The 14,939-nt window shown below is 46.6% G+C and overlaps 1 protein-coding gene and 1 pseudogene across 1 annotated transcript in view; both read left to right on the top strand.

Moving 5' to 3' along the window:
• Positions 1–14,939, top strand: part of TBC1D9 (TBC1 domain family member 9) — a 136,433-nt gene that overhangs the window by 102,309 nt on the left and 19,185 nt on the right. The gene's annotated exons all lie outside the window — the stretch shown is intronic.
• Positions 644–13,834, top strand: LOC129481082 (trinucleotide repeat-containing gene 18 protein-like; annotated as a pseudogene).

Genomic DNA, 14,939 nt, shown 5'->3' with positions numbered 1-14,939 from the left:
TTAAAAAAAAGGTCCTTCTAAATACTGCTTTGTCATTTTCTATGTATACCATGAGCATTCCCTTATATATTAAATATTATTTGAAGGCATGATTTTACTAAATTGTATTCTGCTTTAATGAGGTAACAAAATTTATTTGCCTAGTTCCCTTTTGTTAGACGTTTACTTCAATTTCTTCCAAATTTTCAGTATTATATAGCGTTCTAAGATAAACTTGTACCCAAATATCACATCTCTGATTATTGTCTTAGAATCCTAGAAATGAATTTACATTAAAAGTTTGGGTTAAAAAAATTAGATTAAAAAAAGAATGATCAAGCTATTGGCACACACTGTCTAATTTCCATAAAGGATGTCTCAATTTATGTTTCCACTATTATAATAGATAAAGAATGAATGTTTCACCTTACTGTCTCCAAAACTATTTCCATATGCATTTAAAAAAATCATTGCCCCAGGACTTTGGAATAGTACTGTATGATGTAAGCAAGAGCTTTTCTATCTGTGGGTTGCTTTTCTAAAGGAATCCTCAGACCTTTATTGTTAAAAGAATTCTGGACCAAGGTATTGTGGGATATAATGGGGCTTCTCTTCAAATAATCTGATCAGTCTTTTATTCTTTAATTCGTAGCACACACCCCACCCCCCCCCCGCCCTTTTCTTCTTTTTCTCCTTTTTCCTTTTTGCCTTTGTTAGATGCCTGGGCACGCCTCAGTACCAAGCATTATCAGTACCAGCTCACATTCCTTTCCTTATTTGGAAAGAGGACTAACTTTCTAGCTCATTACAGACACCCCCTTCCCCTTTCTCTCCACTTTCTTTTACGTACCCACCCTATCTAAAAAAATTAAATGTTTAGCCAACCGGGATTAGATTGTACAACCTGACCCCAGCCAATGGGGAAAGGGTACAGGGGCAGGACTTGCATCAGGAATAAAGGCTCTAGTGCCCTTTTTTCTGGTGTGCTCTCATGGCAACTGGCCAAGGAGGCACCCCTCTGTGCAGAAGTAAAATTGCTTTGCTAAGAATCTTTTGTTCAAGTGTTCAATTTCCTTAGGATTTTAAGCGTTATTCCTAACAGTATTAAAGCTTAGCATGTGGCAACTCAGCTTTATTCTCAACAGCAGATAAGCTAGCTTCATGCTGAAGTCAGCATTTTGCCCATTTTTAAAGGGAAAGCAAAGAAATTGAGACAAGGCCAATGGCTGATTTCCATTTACGTCTTCTTGGGCTGATCCCTAATGGTGGCCCTCAGGCTGCCAGACATCCTATCACAGGACAAAGCGGCAGTTCCCTTCCTCTGCCTGGAAAGACAATCCTTTTAATTTATATCAGTGCCTGTATTACCAGGTCTTTCAGTGCGTGATTACTAGGTTTTTGTTTTCTCTTCTCTGCTTAAGTGTCACTACTCTGCTCATGTTTCCAGTGGCTCTCCAATGTCTTGTAGATCAACTTAAAGAGAACACCACAAACTCTTGCTGATCTTTTTTTTTCCCTCCTAACCATTAAATTGGTGGTTTTCAATCCTGCCTGTGCATTAAATCACTTAATTTTTTTTTTTAAGCTAAGCTTTTAAAAACAAACTCCTAGGCTCCATCCCAGACCAATTAAATCTGAATCTAGGCATGAAGCCCAAGAGTACGTATTTTTTTTAAAAGTTTCCCAGGCGATTCTAAATGTCCGGTGAGGGTTGAAATTCACTGCACTGGATGCAGAATGGGGCTAATCACTGATGTGGGTAAGAATCTGGTTTGGGCTCAGGCATGATGACACCTGAATGTTCTAAGGTACACAATGCATTTCTTTCTGTTCTTCAGGATAATTAGCCGTGACAATTGAAACATAGGAAAGAAATCCTGAAAGCACATTCATCTTTTGAGATTTAGTTAAGGGCTCCCTAGGTTGCTAGAAATCAGTCTGATATTGATAACTTCGCTTCATAAACACCTCGTGGGGAAAATCTCACTCATTATAAGTTCCCCTAAGCCTCTGTTGAAAGGAATTGTGTAGGTGATCTGAGACTCCAGTTTTCTTCTGTGTAGACCCTTGTGTGAAGCCCTGCACTTTGAGCAGAGTAATATAGAAGTAGAAGACAAAGTCCCAATCTTAAAGTTTGATTCATAGACTGAGATGCCTCTCCTGGAAGGCACAAGAGGATGTTAATAGGCCTTAAAGTGGGTACACAGCTATCACAGAGCTGCTTCATGTTCGAGATGACCCAGCCCAGTGTGTTTAGTCTGAAAAGTGTTAAGCAGGGAAAGGATGTGGCTAATAAAACAGAAGGCACAATCTGTGAAGATGGATAGGCATTTATGAAAGCTTAGAGTAATGTGTCTCTGGCTTATTAATGATTACTATAATAGCTGTTACTCATCAAGAGCCTGCTATGTGTGGGGCAAGGTGCTGGGTGCCTTGTAGGCAGCTCTGCCATGTAAACGTTAATGCATTGTAAGGTGAAAATGTAAGTTAAGACAGGTTGAGCTAGTTGTTCCAAGGTGCACAGCTAGAAAGCGGCAGCCAGTATCCAAGGAAGAGCTCCCTTGCATTAAAGCCAGGACCAAGGGAGTTTACCTGGATTAGAAGAGAGATGGAATTATGGATGTACCGAAGTCATGAGGTAAACTGGTCCAGTGGAGCTGGCTAGTAGGGAGTCTTGAAATCACTAATTGACTTGGAAGGCATCTAACAGCCACTGGAGACTGAAGAGCATTCTTCTTGAAGTACATTATCTCTGCTTCCTGTGCAACAAATTGGAGGAGGGGGAGAGCTGAAGGAATAGACAAGCAAAAAAGATAGTGTGGTTGTATATGGGAAAGACCCAAGAGATGCAAGAAACAGCATTTGTCTATTCATGTATTAAAAAAATCTTTTTTTTTTTTTTTATTTGAGACAGGGTCTCCCTCTGTCACCCAGGCTGGACTATAGTGCCTTGATCTTGGCTCACTGCAACCTCCACCTCCCGGGTTCATGTGATTCTCATGCCTCAGCCTCCCACGTAGCAGAAACTACAGGCGTGCCATGGCTGGCTAATTTTTTGGTATTTTTAGTAGAGATGGGGTTTCACCAAGTTGGCTAGGTTGATCTCGAACTCCTGACCTTAAGTGATCCATCCACCTCAGCCTCCCAAAGTGCTAAGATTACAGGCATAAGCCACCATGCCCAACCAAGAAAATCTTTATTTAAGATTGTATAAGCACCTCTCTTATGCCAGGTATCATGCTCAGCCCTGGGATACATTATCAGCACTAGATATTTTCAAGCCCAGTATGAGCCAAAAGGATAACATAATACATTTCCTTTAACCCATCGTCCAGTCCCAACAATTATCAACATTTTTCTGATCTTTGTTTTATTACTCCTCCCCACCTTTTTTTCCTGGAGTAACTTAAAGCAAACACTAGACAGTATATTGTTTCACCTGTTAAAGAATGTATCTCTAACAGATAAATTCTTCATTATGTGTCTCTAACAGATAAGGCGAGTTTTGGCATGGCATTTTTTGCTAATCCATAGCTTTGAATTTTAAGTTTAATTTTTAAAAGTTTGTTTATACCTCAAAAGAAAATGTGGACCTATAAGTTAGTTCTCACCCATTTTTAATGGAACCTCAGTTATAACATTAGCAAGTTTTGAGATTTTTTTGTTGTTATTGAGACAAGGTCTGGCCCTATCACCTAGACTGGAGTGCAGTGGTGCCATCTCGGCTCACTCCAACCTCTCCCTCCCAGGCTCAAGCCATCCTTCCAGCTCAGCCTCCTGAGTAGCTGGTACTGCAGGTGTGCACCACTACACCTGGCTAATTTTTGTCTTTTTTGTGGAGACAGGGTTTCACCATGTTGGCCAGGCTCATCTGATGAGCTCAAGTGATCTGCCCGCCTTGGCCTCCCAAAGTGCTGGGATTACAGGCCTGAGCCACTGTGCCTGGCCAGGTTTTGCTGATTTTAAAACATGTTTTTTCTCTCCTCTTCATCTTTCTCTTTCTCTTATCAACAATGCTAGGAATAATAAAAGCTATCATACTAATTGTTTTACCTATGTGTGCATAAAATTCTTACACCATTCCAAAGAGGTTGGAATTATTTTCCCTATATTGCTGATGAAGATGATGAGGGCCATCAGTTTTTATTAAATTTATGTGAAATCTGGGACTTGCTGTGTGTCCCACTTGCTACATGTGGCTATGAAACTGTGCCCTTTCTACAATGTGGAGGTGTCAAAAGCATGTCTCCTTTATAGAGGCTGAACTTTACATTATTGATGTATATATACAGAAAATAGAGGCCAGGCTTGGTGGCTCACTCCTGTAATCCCAGCACTTTGGGAGGCCAAGGCGGGTGGATCACCTGAGGTCAAGAGTTTGAGACCAACCTGGCCAACATGGCAAAACCCCATCTCTACTAAAAATACAAAAAATCAGCCAGGCGTGGTGACAGGTGCCTGTAATCCCAGCTACTTGGGAGGCTGAGGCAAGAGAATCGATTGAACCTGGGAGGTGGAGACTGCAGTGAGCCAAGATCTCGCCATTGCACTCCAGATTGGGCAACAAGAGCAAAACTCCATCTCAAAAAAAGAAAAAGTAAAAGAAAATACTCTAGAGCAGAATTACAAATTCACATCACTGTGGCGTCGCTCATCAAGGCATTTAACAATGGAGCAGCGAGTGAAGGTGGTAGGAAAGCATGGACTTATGGAACTAGACAGCTGGAGCCTGCTAGAGTTGACAGTCTCTTTACCACCCGAGGCAAGGAACTGTTGCTGCCAGAACTTTTAATTTTTCCAGAGAAGTTGGAACTCTTTATTTTATTTGAAGGTTACTGTTTTTTATAATACTCCCTGGGCCAAACAATATTCACCATGGACTTTCTAGCCTACTGGCTGCCTGTTCATGAGTTCTGCTTTACAGCAACTTTCAAAATAAATTCTAGGTAAAAATATAGTGATACTGGGCACGGTGCTTAGAGTTATTTTTTGTAATTTAATCAGCAGCATGTTCACACTACAGCTAACAGTTCACATGGAATATTGAAACTAAATGTTTTTTGTAATTTCCATATTTATGTGACAACTGTTTCTCTAGCCCTTTCTGGTAGACAAAAGATCTCAAAACACGTGGCACCTAAAGAAGCATAAAATATTAAATGATATATTTTTACGTAAAATATAAATACTGTATTCAAATATAAAATATGGGCCCACTTCTGGCAGAGTTATGAGGGTGTTCCCTGATGGGAATATACTTATGGGTTGAGACTCTTTAGAGATCGGAGTACCCTAGAAAGGGCCGCCCATTCAACAAACATGGGACTCCACCAGAGTTTTCTTCCCTGAATTCATATCCTTGTTCCTTCTTATCATCTCCTGCCTCCTTTGCCCGCCTCACCCTCCTCTTCTGCCCTCCTGAACATCTACTCCCCACCAAACACATAAGTACACAGGTGCAGACAGATGCCACCCCCATAGAAGTCAAAGGGGAACGTGTGGGGCTGCTCCTTCGCAGCCCCCTGTGTGTGAGAATCCCTCTCTCGTCTCTTGGGCTCTGCCTCCTGTAATGTTAGGCTTTTCTATACCTAAAGCCTCACATTCCATCATTTCTCCTCTCTCTCATTCAGTCGTCCAAGGCAAAGCCTCATTTACTATCTTAAGTATTTGGAGTTTTTTCTGATCAAGGAATGTCTCTCAGGTGTCACTGGTGCTCAGCCTTCTGCTAACAGTAGTGAACCCCATTCTGCATACTGGGAAGATAATCCCACAAATTCAGAAACACCGAAGAGGCATTTTGAGCATAATTTGATGACCTAGTTTTATTTTAAAATAGAAATAAACCATAGACTTTGCATATTAGAAACAATCCTGCTTTTTATTTCAGTAAATTCCCCTGTGGTGGGCAGACTCATTCACATCATTCCGTGGCCCTTTGGCCTACATTGAGCTTTGTTGTTGTTTTGCTGGGTGTTTTTTAAGCTGTAGCATTTAAATATTTCAAGTTCTCTTTGGGGGATTTAGAAAGGAAGGGCTGATTGAACTTGATTGAGCTTGACCTGGTGGTCAATCTCTTTTAAAAATCTGTATCTGTTCTTCATCCATCCTTGTCTTCCTAACACAGGGTAAGCTTTGAAGGATAAAGTAAATCACAGAAACACTACCCAGCCTGGGCAGGGGAACCCTTGTTCCGCTCAGGAATGATGGTGGGGTGGGAGGAGCCAGAGAACATAAGCTTGAGACAGACTCATGTCCACCTCATTCCTTTATCTGAGCTACTTGCTCCTTGTTCTAAGTCTAGGGGAGAGAAAGGGAACATCTGCAGGCAGGATGGGGGAAGGTGGTATGAAATGAAGGGCCACACACCTATTTGTTGGTTGGTATCAGTACCCACAGGGGCAAAGCAACAAAAAGAAGTACCGTCTGCTTTGAAAATTGCCTTTCTGGCCAGGTGCCATCGCTCACATCTATAATCTCAGCACTTTGGGAGGCCAAGGCGGGCAGACCACTTAAGCTCAGGAGTTTGAGACATGTCTGGGCAGCATAGGGAGACTCCATCTCTACAAAAAATACAACAATTAGCCGGGCATAGTGGCACATGCCTGGAGTCCCAGCTACTCGGGAGGCTGAGGTGGGAGGATCATCTGAGCCTAGGAGGTTGAGGCTGCAGTGAGCTGTGATCATGCCACTGCACTCCAACTTGGACACTAGAGTAAGACCCTGTCTCAAAAAAAAAAAAAAAAAAAAAACTGCCTTTCTGCTCATAAAGATGTTAGAAATTAAACTGAAAAATTAGCAACAAGCCACAGAAACATTCAGATAAGAATTGAGTTGGATTACATCAAAACAAAATTTTTAAAATAGTTGAGTTGGAGAAGAGATATAAACAAAGATGGACAATTTTGTTGCTTGTTTAAGGAAGGGAAATTTTAGAAAATTAAAATAATTGTAGGCTCCCTTACCTCCAGCACAAATGCTGTTTGCTGGAACAAGTATTATTGTTATATTAGTGAACTAGCGCTTCTCAAGGAACTGGAATATGTGGTGCCTGGGAGAAGGTATTATATCCACACCTCTGTCTTTGTTTTGGATAATGGGAAGTGTTGGCTGCAGCATTTACTGAACCAAGTTTTGTTTTTCCTATTTTTAGCATTTAATTCTGGCAGAGCCCCTCCCAAAGTCAGGGGTGGGAGAGACCCCCATGTCATTCCAGTTGCTCACATTCCTTTACAAATCCTCCAGAAATAGCCAAGCAGGAACTTGGAGTCCATGGTTTACGTTTAGTTTGGGACCATTCGCTCCAGAGGCAAGGGCCATTGTGTTCTGTCTCTGGCAAGTTGCAGAGTCCTGGCTGAGGAAGGGGCCCTGCCTAACAAATAGCAGAATCCATTTCTAGTTGATATTAATTAAATCTAAGACACACGGGGCTCTTTGAATGTCAGGCTTGTGAGGAAATAGCTCTTTTGCTTAGCACCCTGCAAAAGATTACAAAGCCAATGTTTAATATTAGTTACTATTACTGGAACTTTATCTCCAACACAGTTTTACAAGGACAGCTTTGGGGTCTCATTTTATAGAGGAAGAAACAGGGTCAGAAGACTCAACTGAGTTGCCCACTCACGTAGCTAATTAGTCAAAGAACAATAATTTGAATCAAATTTTGTCTAGTTCCAAAATTTGTGTTCTTTTCAACCCAGAGACAAGGAAGAACTTACTGCCTATGATAGAATGGTAGTTGGTGGAGTTACAGAGCTATTTTTTTCTGGGCCTCAGACCACTTGCAGCTCAGCCACTGTGGAACTCTGGGGGACTTAATTAGCCTCTCCAAGCCTTGGTTTGCCCATTCGTAAAACAGAGGTAGCAGTCTAGACTCACTAAAGTTATTGTAAGGTGCAAATGAGATGGCATGTTAATGTCCCTAACAATTGTAGGTACAATAAAACTCTTTCCTTCTGTCTCACAGCTAGTGATTTTTTATTGATCACAGGCATCCTATGGCCCAGTATGAAGTAATAAATCCAGTTCTGCATCAGTAGGCATGTAATTTGCAGTGGATGCTCACTGCTTTTCTGTTTGGATCAAAAGACTTACCTTCCTTGAAGGTTTTTCTTTCCTAGCCAAAGATAAAACCCCATAGTGAATTAAATATGATTGCTTTTCATCATTAATGGCAGCCCCTACTAACTCTTGAATTCCAGCTTTTCAGTGCAAATAAATATTGCATCTTCATTGTTGAGAAGAATCTGATTCCACCTTTGGAAGGCACTTCCTTGGAGATAAGAAGTTTCTTCCATAAAACCTGCTTTTGTAAGGTTGAGACCCACTCACCACATTGCTGGTGGAAGATGGACTGGGCAGATTCAGAGACGTCAGTGTACTCTTTTGCTCTGATTATCTGAAAGGAATGCCTGGGTCATTCCTTTCAATTCCCTGGATTAGTCCTTTCAAAACAGAAAGTAAAAGGTACTAGAAAGGCACAGTCTTTTTTGCTGTAAACTCCAACTTAGGAAATATGATAGTTTAGAGTCCACTACACAGACTGATCTATAGAGTGGTGCTATTTATAGGGATGTCAGAAAAAAAATACAGGATTAATTAATATTGATTGGGATATACGTATAGTAAAAAAGTATTCATTGTTTTCCTGAAATTCAAATTTAACTGGGCATCCTGTATTTCCTATGTTTTTATTCGTTGAATCTGGCATCCCTAGCCAGTTATTGGGTGCCCACTGTGCTGCACAGCAAGTCAGAAAGGTACGGTGCTAGGGAGTTTCCCCGGGATGGAGCTAAGAGCACGAGTTCTTGAATCAGACGACCTGGGTTCAAACTTAGCTTTGCTGCTTACCAGCTGTGTAGACTTGGGCAAGTTAATGATTTTTGCTAAACTACGATTATTTTGTCTCTGAAATGGGGATAGGAAGAGCACTTACTTCCTGGGATGATCATGAGGACCCCGTAAGTTCAGCAAATATTTGTTGAGCACTTACATGCGAATCAGCACTGTCCTCGGCTCATGTCCTGGTCACAAAGACTCTGCCATAGAGTAAGTGGTGATAGATTTACTAAGCAAAAAAAAAAAAAAAAAAAAAAAAACAAAAAAAAACGAACAAACAAAAACAAATGCAAGGGTGGGGACATACTGTTTCTCTGAGCGTTTATTGTTCTTGTGAGATGACAATTAGCAGAGACACAGATGCCATGGAGAACCAAACACAGTGCTGTCTGAGAGAAGCACAGAGGGGGCAGCCAGCAGCCGGTGCTCAGGCCGTGGCTGACAGGGAGCCTGCATGATACACTTGGAGAACAAGTAGAGGCCACTAGAACTGATGAGTAAGAAGAGGTTGGTGGTGGCTGGTCAGAGAGGGCATTGTGAAAGGTGGAAAGAGCATGAAGGGCTTAGAGGCCTTGGAATTTTATCCCAAGAGAGGATGAAAAATCACTGGAATTTTAAACAAAGGAAGAGTGTTGTCTGACTCTGGTTTTAGACCATTCGTACTACTGGGGGAAGATAATGATGCATGCCTGGAGGAAGCACAGAGATGTATATAGAGGCTCTTGCAAGAGAGGCTAGTGGCTTAGGAGTAGTTAAAAGTGGAGATGATAGCAGTGGGTGGAGGCTGGCAGCTGAAGCGGGACCCGGAGAGGCCGGAGAGCACCAGGGCTTTTGGGTGCGAGGGCTCTGGTGCCCAGGGTGAGGCAGAAGTGCGACACCCGCCAGCGGGCATTGCAGAAGGATAGTGGCGGCAGTGGCTGGCTGGGGCCTGGGCTGGCAGACCAGGAGCGCCCTCTGTCACTGAGTAATGTGAAAGAGCACAGCCGAGTAGATGAGGACTGTGTGGACACCGGCCCAGACTCCAGGAGTAACGGCTGCTGGGGGCCTGGCTGGACTGAGATCAGGAGAAGCTGCTCAGAGAGAGTAAGGAGCTGGCTGACCTGGCCCGTGTGCACCCTACCAGCTGTGCTCCTAACGGCCTGAACCTCCACCTCCTGGTGACCCGGGGCCCGGTGCTGGCAGGCTCGGGTTGCTGGTCTGTGGACCCCGCAACCCATCTGGCCACGCACCCCTGGTTGTCCCACTCAGGCAGCATGTCCATGTGGCTTGCCGGACACCCCTAGCGCTTGGGCCCCCCATCTCTGCACTAGGGCATGGCCCCTGCGTTCCCACCCAGCCTGGAGTCGCCCTACCAGTTTGTCGAGGACTCCCAGTCGGGCCAGCTGTTGGTCGTTCCCAGTGATCACCTGCCTCACTTTGCGGAGCTGATAGAGTGGGCCACGGTGCCGCCCCTTTGCCCCGCCCTGTACTCTCCGGGCCGAAGCCCCTTGCACCACGGCCAGCAGTTGCAGCTCTTTTCGCTGCAGCACTTCCTGCAGCCGCAGGAGTTCCTGTACCTGCAGCAGCGGGTGGCCCAAGCCCTGGAACTGCAAAGGAGCGCCCAGCTGGAGCGGCTGAAGGCGCAGGAGTACCGGGCAGAGATGGAGGAGAAGGGGAGCAACTGGGGCCTGAAGGCCGCGGGCAAGGCTGGCCTGGCCACCGCTTGCCCCGGGATGCTGCTGCGGAAGCCCCCCGCCTGGCTGCCGGCCCTGCGAGCATCTATGGCAAGGCCGTGAGCCCGCCGCCATAGCCGGCGCCTCCCCCATGGCCGCCCTGAAGGCCAAGGTCATCCAGCAGCTGGAGGACGTGTCCAAGGCGTCTGCCTACGCTTACCCTGCTACCCCCAGCTCCCACCCCACCAGCCCGCCACCCCCCTCCCTGCTGTCCACCCCGGGTATCACCCGCAAGGAAGAGACCCCCGACAACGTGGTGGAGAAGAAAGACTTGGAGAAGAAAGCCCCCAGCACCTTCCAGGCCTTGTTCTCAGATATGCCGCCCAGGTACCCTTTCCAAGACCTGCCACTGCACTACGGGAGGCCCTACCCTTTCCTGGGGCAGCCCACAGCGGCCACCGATGCGGATGGCCTGGCCCCTGATGTGCTGCTCCCAGCTGATGGGACCAAGCGCCTGACACTAGCCCGAAGACAAGCTCATCCTCCTGTCCCCCTCCAAGATCCCAGAACCGCTGCGGTAGGGCCCGGAGGAAGAGCGGGCCGAGTGGGAGGCGAAGGTGGAGGTGGAGGATGTGGACGAGCGCCCCGCAGAGCTGCCGCTTCTGGAGTTGCCGCAGCCACTGCCCGCCACAGAAACCATGGCTACCCCGAGCCCTGCAGGCAGATGCGGAGGTGGCCCGTTGGAGGCCCAGGCGCTGAGTGCCACAGGGCAGGGCTGCACCGAGCCCTCCGAGTGCCCAGACTTTGCGGAGGGGCCTGAAGCACACGTGGATTCCCCGGGCCGGACAGAACCCTGCACGGCCGCCCTGGACCTGGGGGTGCAGCTGACACCTGAGACACTGGTGGAAGCCAAGGAGGAGCCGGTGGAGGTGCCTGTGGCGGTGCCCGCGGTGGAGGCAGCGCCGGAGGAAGGCCTGGCCCAGGCGGCCCCGAGGGAGCCCCAGCTCAGCCTAGAAATGTCAAGACTGTGACGTGCCTGCCGGGGAGGGACAGTGCCTGAGACTAGAGCCCCGGGAGGCCGTGCCTGTGCCCGGCAGCACCTGCTACCTGGAAGAGGCAAGCTCTGAGCGGTTCCTGCCTGGCCTCGAAGACCCACTGGCTGGCATAAACACCCTGGAGGCGGCCATGGAGCTGTCCCAGGCCAGGCCTCTGCCCTCCCCAGGTGCTACTGGAGCCCAGGCCTTGGAGAAGCTGGAAGCTGCCGAGAGCCTTGTCTTGGAGCAGAGCTTTCTGCACGGCATCACCCTGCTGAGCGAGATCACAGAGCTGGAGCTGGAGAGGAGGAGTCAGAAGGTGGGAGGTGCGGAGCGGGCCATGGTGGCGCGGCCCTTACTGGAGAGCCTACTGGCGCCGGCAGCCACATGCTGAGGGAGGTGCTGGGTGGGCCCGTGGTGGGACCCGCTCAAGAACCTGCAGCTCCCACGGAAGCTGAAGCCCACAATACGTACAACTGGATGCGCAAGAAGGAGGAGTGGATGTACCCCATGAAGTCGTCCCTGGAGGACATGGACGTCCTGGAGCTGGACTTCCGGATGCGGCGGGCCGAGGTCCAGCGCCAGTACAAGGAGAAGCAGCACGAGCTGGTGAAGCTGCAGCGGCGCCGGGACTCCGAGGACAGGCACGAGGAGTCCCATGGAAGCTTGGCACGCAGGCTGTGGAAACAGACCCACGCCCCCGAGCGTCCTGTTGCCCCCCTGCAAGAGGGGGAAGAGCTGCAACAGTAGCAGAAAGCTGAGCAGCAAGTCTCTGCTGACATCAGATGACTATGAGCTGGGAGCAGGAATAAGGAAGAGACACAAAGGGCCCGAGGAGGAACACAATGCCCTCATTTGAATGGGGAAAGCCAGGGAGAGGAACCAGACTTGGGATGAACACGAGGCCTCGTCTGACTTCATAAGTCAGCTAAAGATTAAGAAGAAGATGGCCAGCGACCAGGAGCAGTTGGCAAACAAGCTCGACAAAGGCCCTCTCCCTCACCAAGCAGGACAAGTTGAAGTCACCCTTCAAGTTTTCGGAGAGTGCCGGGGGGAAATCAAAAACTGGCAGAGGCTGCAGTAGGTACTTAACTCCTTGCCTGCTGGGCAAGGAAAGGAAGGTGCTGGCCAAGGGCCTCGGCCTGTCTCTGAAATCTTCCAGAGAAAATAAACACCAAAGGGCCGCCAAAGCCAGGAGGATAGGGGTGGGGTTCAAGGCCAGAGGCCAGCCCAAGTCGGCCCATTCCGCGTTTGCCTCCGAAGTGTGCAGCTACTCTTACAATACGGACTCAGAGGAAGACGAAGAATTCCTGAAGGAGAGTGGCCCGCCCAAGGCCCCTCCAGCTAGCTGCAAACTGACGACTTCCCTCCTGTGTGGCATGGTGGCAAAGAACAGCAAGGCAGGTGGTGGCCCTTAGCTGACCAAGAGGGCCTGGCGACCCACCGCCCCGTCCCGGACTCTGAAACCCAAGCTGGCCACCAGCAGGAAGCAGTGGTTTTGTTTGCTGCTTCGAGAGGCTGAGGTGCATTCCTCCTTCAGCGACTCTTCAGAGGACTCATTTGACTAAGGTTACTATCTCCAAACACAAAATACTTTCCGTGTTTCCTAGCGAGAGAGTGCCTGCGAGTGATCTAGAGGGAAGCGAGTGGGCGCACGGGAGAGACGGTGGGTGAGGAGGCCCGTGCGGATGGCTGCAGGAAGGCCGCCATCTGGGTTCTTGGCAGTGTTGCCTGCTGTATCGGCCAAATTATTTTTATTTTTGCTTTGATTTGTACTGTGTCATTGTGATAATATCACCGGCTAGCTCTTTTTGAGCTGTTACATGGACTGCTTCTGAGTCTGCATTTTTCTCCACTTTCCCTCCTCTCTGCCCTCCTCCCCCTACCCCGAGTTTCCCCCAACCCCCATACTCACCTTTTCTGCCCACCCAGAGACCCCAGGCTTGGGTCGGGCTCTCTTTGGTCACGGGCCCAGTGGGGGCTTCCCGAGAAACATTTTATAAATGGAATTCTATCATGTGGGCGTGTGACTTGATGTTTGTACTGAAATTTTGGTAATACCCAGCTTTATTAAACATATTGAGTTAATTTATAACAACAACAACAAAAGGTGGAGGTGATAAAAATGGTTGCAAATTCCTGGGGAGTAGGCATTAATAAAGAGGTCAAAGGCTCACAAAGGCACTCTTTTTAAAGCCTCTGTTTTAATACATTCATGTAACTGTTTACCCAGATCAAAAGATAGAACATACTAGCAACCTGGAAGTGCCCCTTGTGCCCCTTTCATGTCACTGTCCATCCAACCATGATTAATAAATCTCTAGACTTCTAAAAGCATGGATTATCTTTTATTTCTTTTGAACTTGATACAAATGGAATCTCACGGAATATGCTCTTTTGCTTCTGTTTTTTTTTTTTTTTTTTTTGCTTAGTATTATGATTGTAAGGTTTAAATATATTGTTCTTTTTATTGCTGCAAAATAGTTGATTATGTGATGATATTGCCATTTATCCATTCTGTGCATGAGCATTTCAATGGTTACTGACTTTTGGTTAATAGTGTCACTGTTAATATTCTTGCACATGTCTTTTGGTAAAAAAGTAAAATAAATCTATATATATACATAGCATATATGTATACACACACACGCACATATATATATATATGTATGCTTTTTTGGGGGGGTATATACTGAGTAGTAGAATATGAGAATCATAAGAATGTTCAGTCAGTAGATACTGCCAGACAGATTTCCAGAACAGTTGTACCAACTGATACTCCAACCAGCAGTAAATAAGAGTTTTGGTTGCACCATATCTTTACCAACACTCAATGCTGTTTGTCAGCTTTTTCTTTATCCTTTAAATATGCGAAAGGAAAACAAAATCTCAGGACCCCAAACTCACTTTGCCAAAGGGAAAAGTTACGCTTGGAAAGTGAGTCTTGCAAAAAGCTGCCTTTCCTTTTGTTCCTAGACAGATAGCTGCAAGATAGAAGGCCTCATATCTCCCAAGGGGGCCTCCCTCACCCTGACAATGTAAATTAACAGCTCTTCACAGGTGCAAGACCATGGAAGACTAGAAATCATCCCCACCTACTCCTCTGCACCCCGCCACCCTAAGATAAGGTCATATTTGTCATCTTTCTCTACTGTATGTTTACTTTATCTTATGTAAAGTGCAGATTTACTGAGCGCCAGACAAATACAGAGTTGACTGTTCCCTCGACCCCAGCTTTTCGCACAACATGTGATATCCTCCCTCTTTTTTTCCCTTTCACCTTTCTACCCCCTCTTGCCCCTTTTCCCTTTTAACTGTCAAAGTCCTAAAAACCCTCCATGGAAAAAGTACAAGCCACATAGCCTACTGTGACTTGTATCTCTTTCCCAGGCATTTCCTCAACCTTGGCCAAATAAACCTCTAAACTGATTGAGACCTG

The sequence above is a fragment of the Symphalangus syndactylus genome, chromosome 4 (genome assembly GCF_028878055.3).
Source record: "Symphalangus syndactylus isolate Jambi chromosome 4, NHGRI_mSymSyn1-v2.1_pri, whole genome shotgun sequence".
In the NCBI taxonomy this organism is placed as follows: domain Eukaryota; kingdom Metazoa; phylum Chordata; class Mammalia; order Primates; family Hylobatidae; genus Symphalangus; species Symphalangus syndactylus.
Note: the sequence above shows the minus strand (reverse complement) of the source record. Positions and strands in the feature narration are given on the sequence as shown.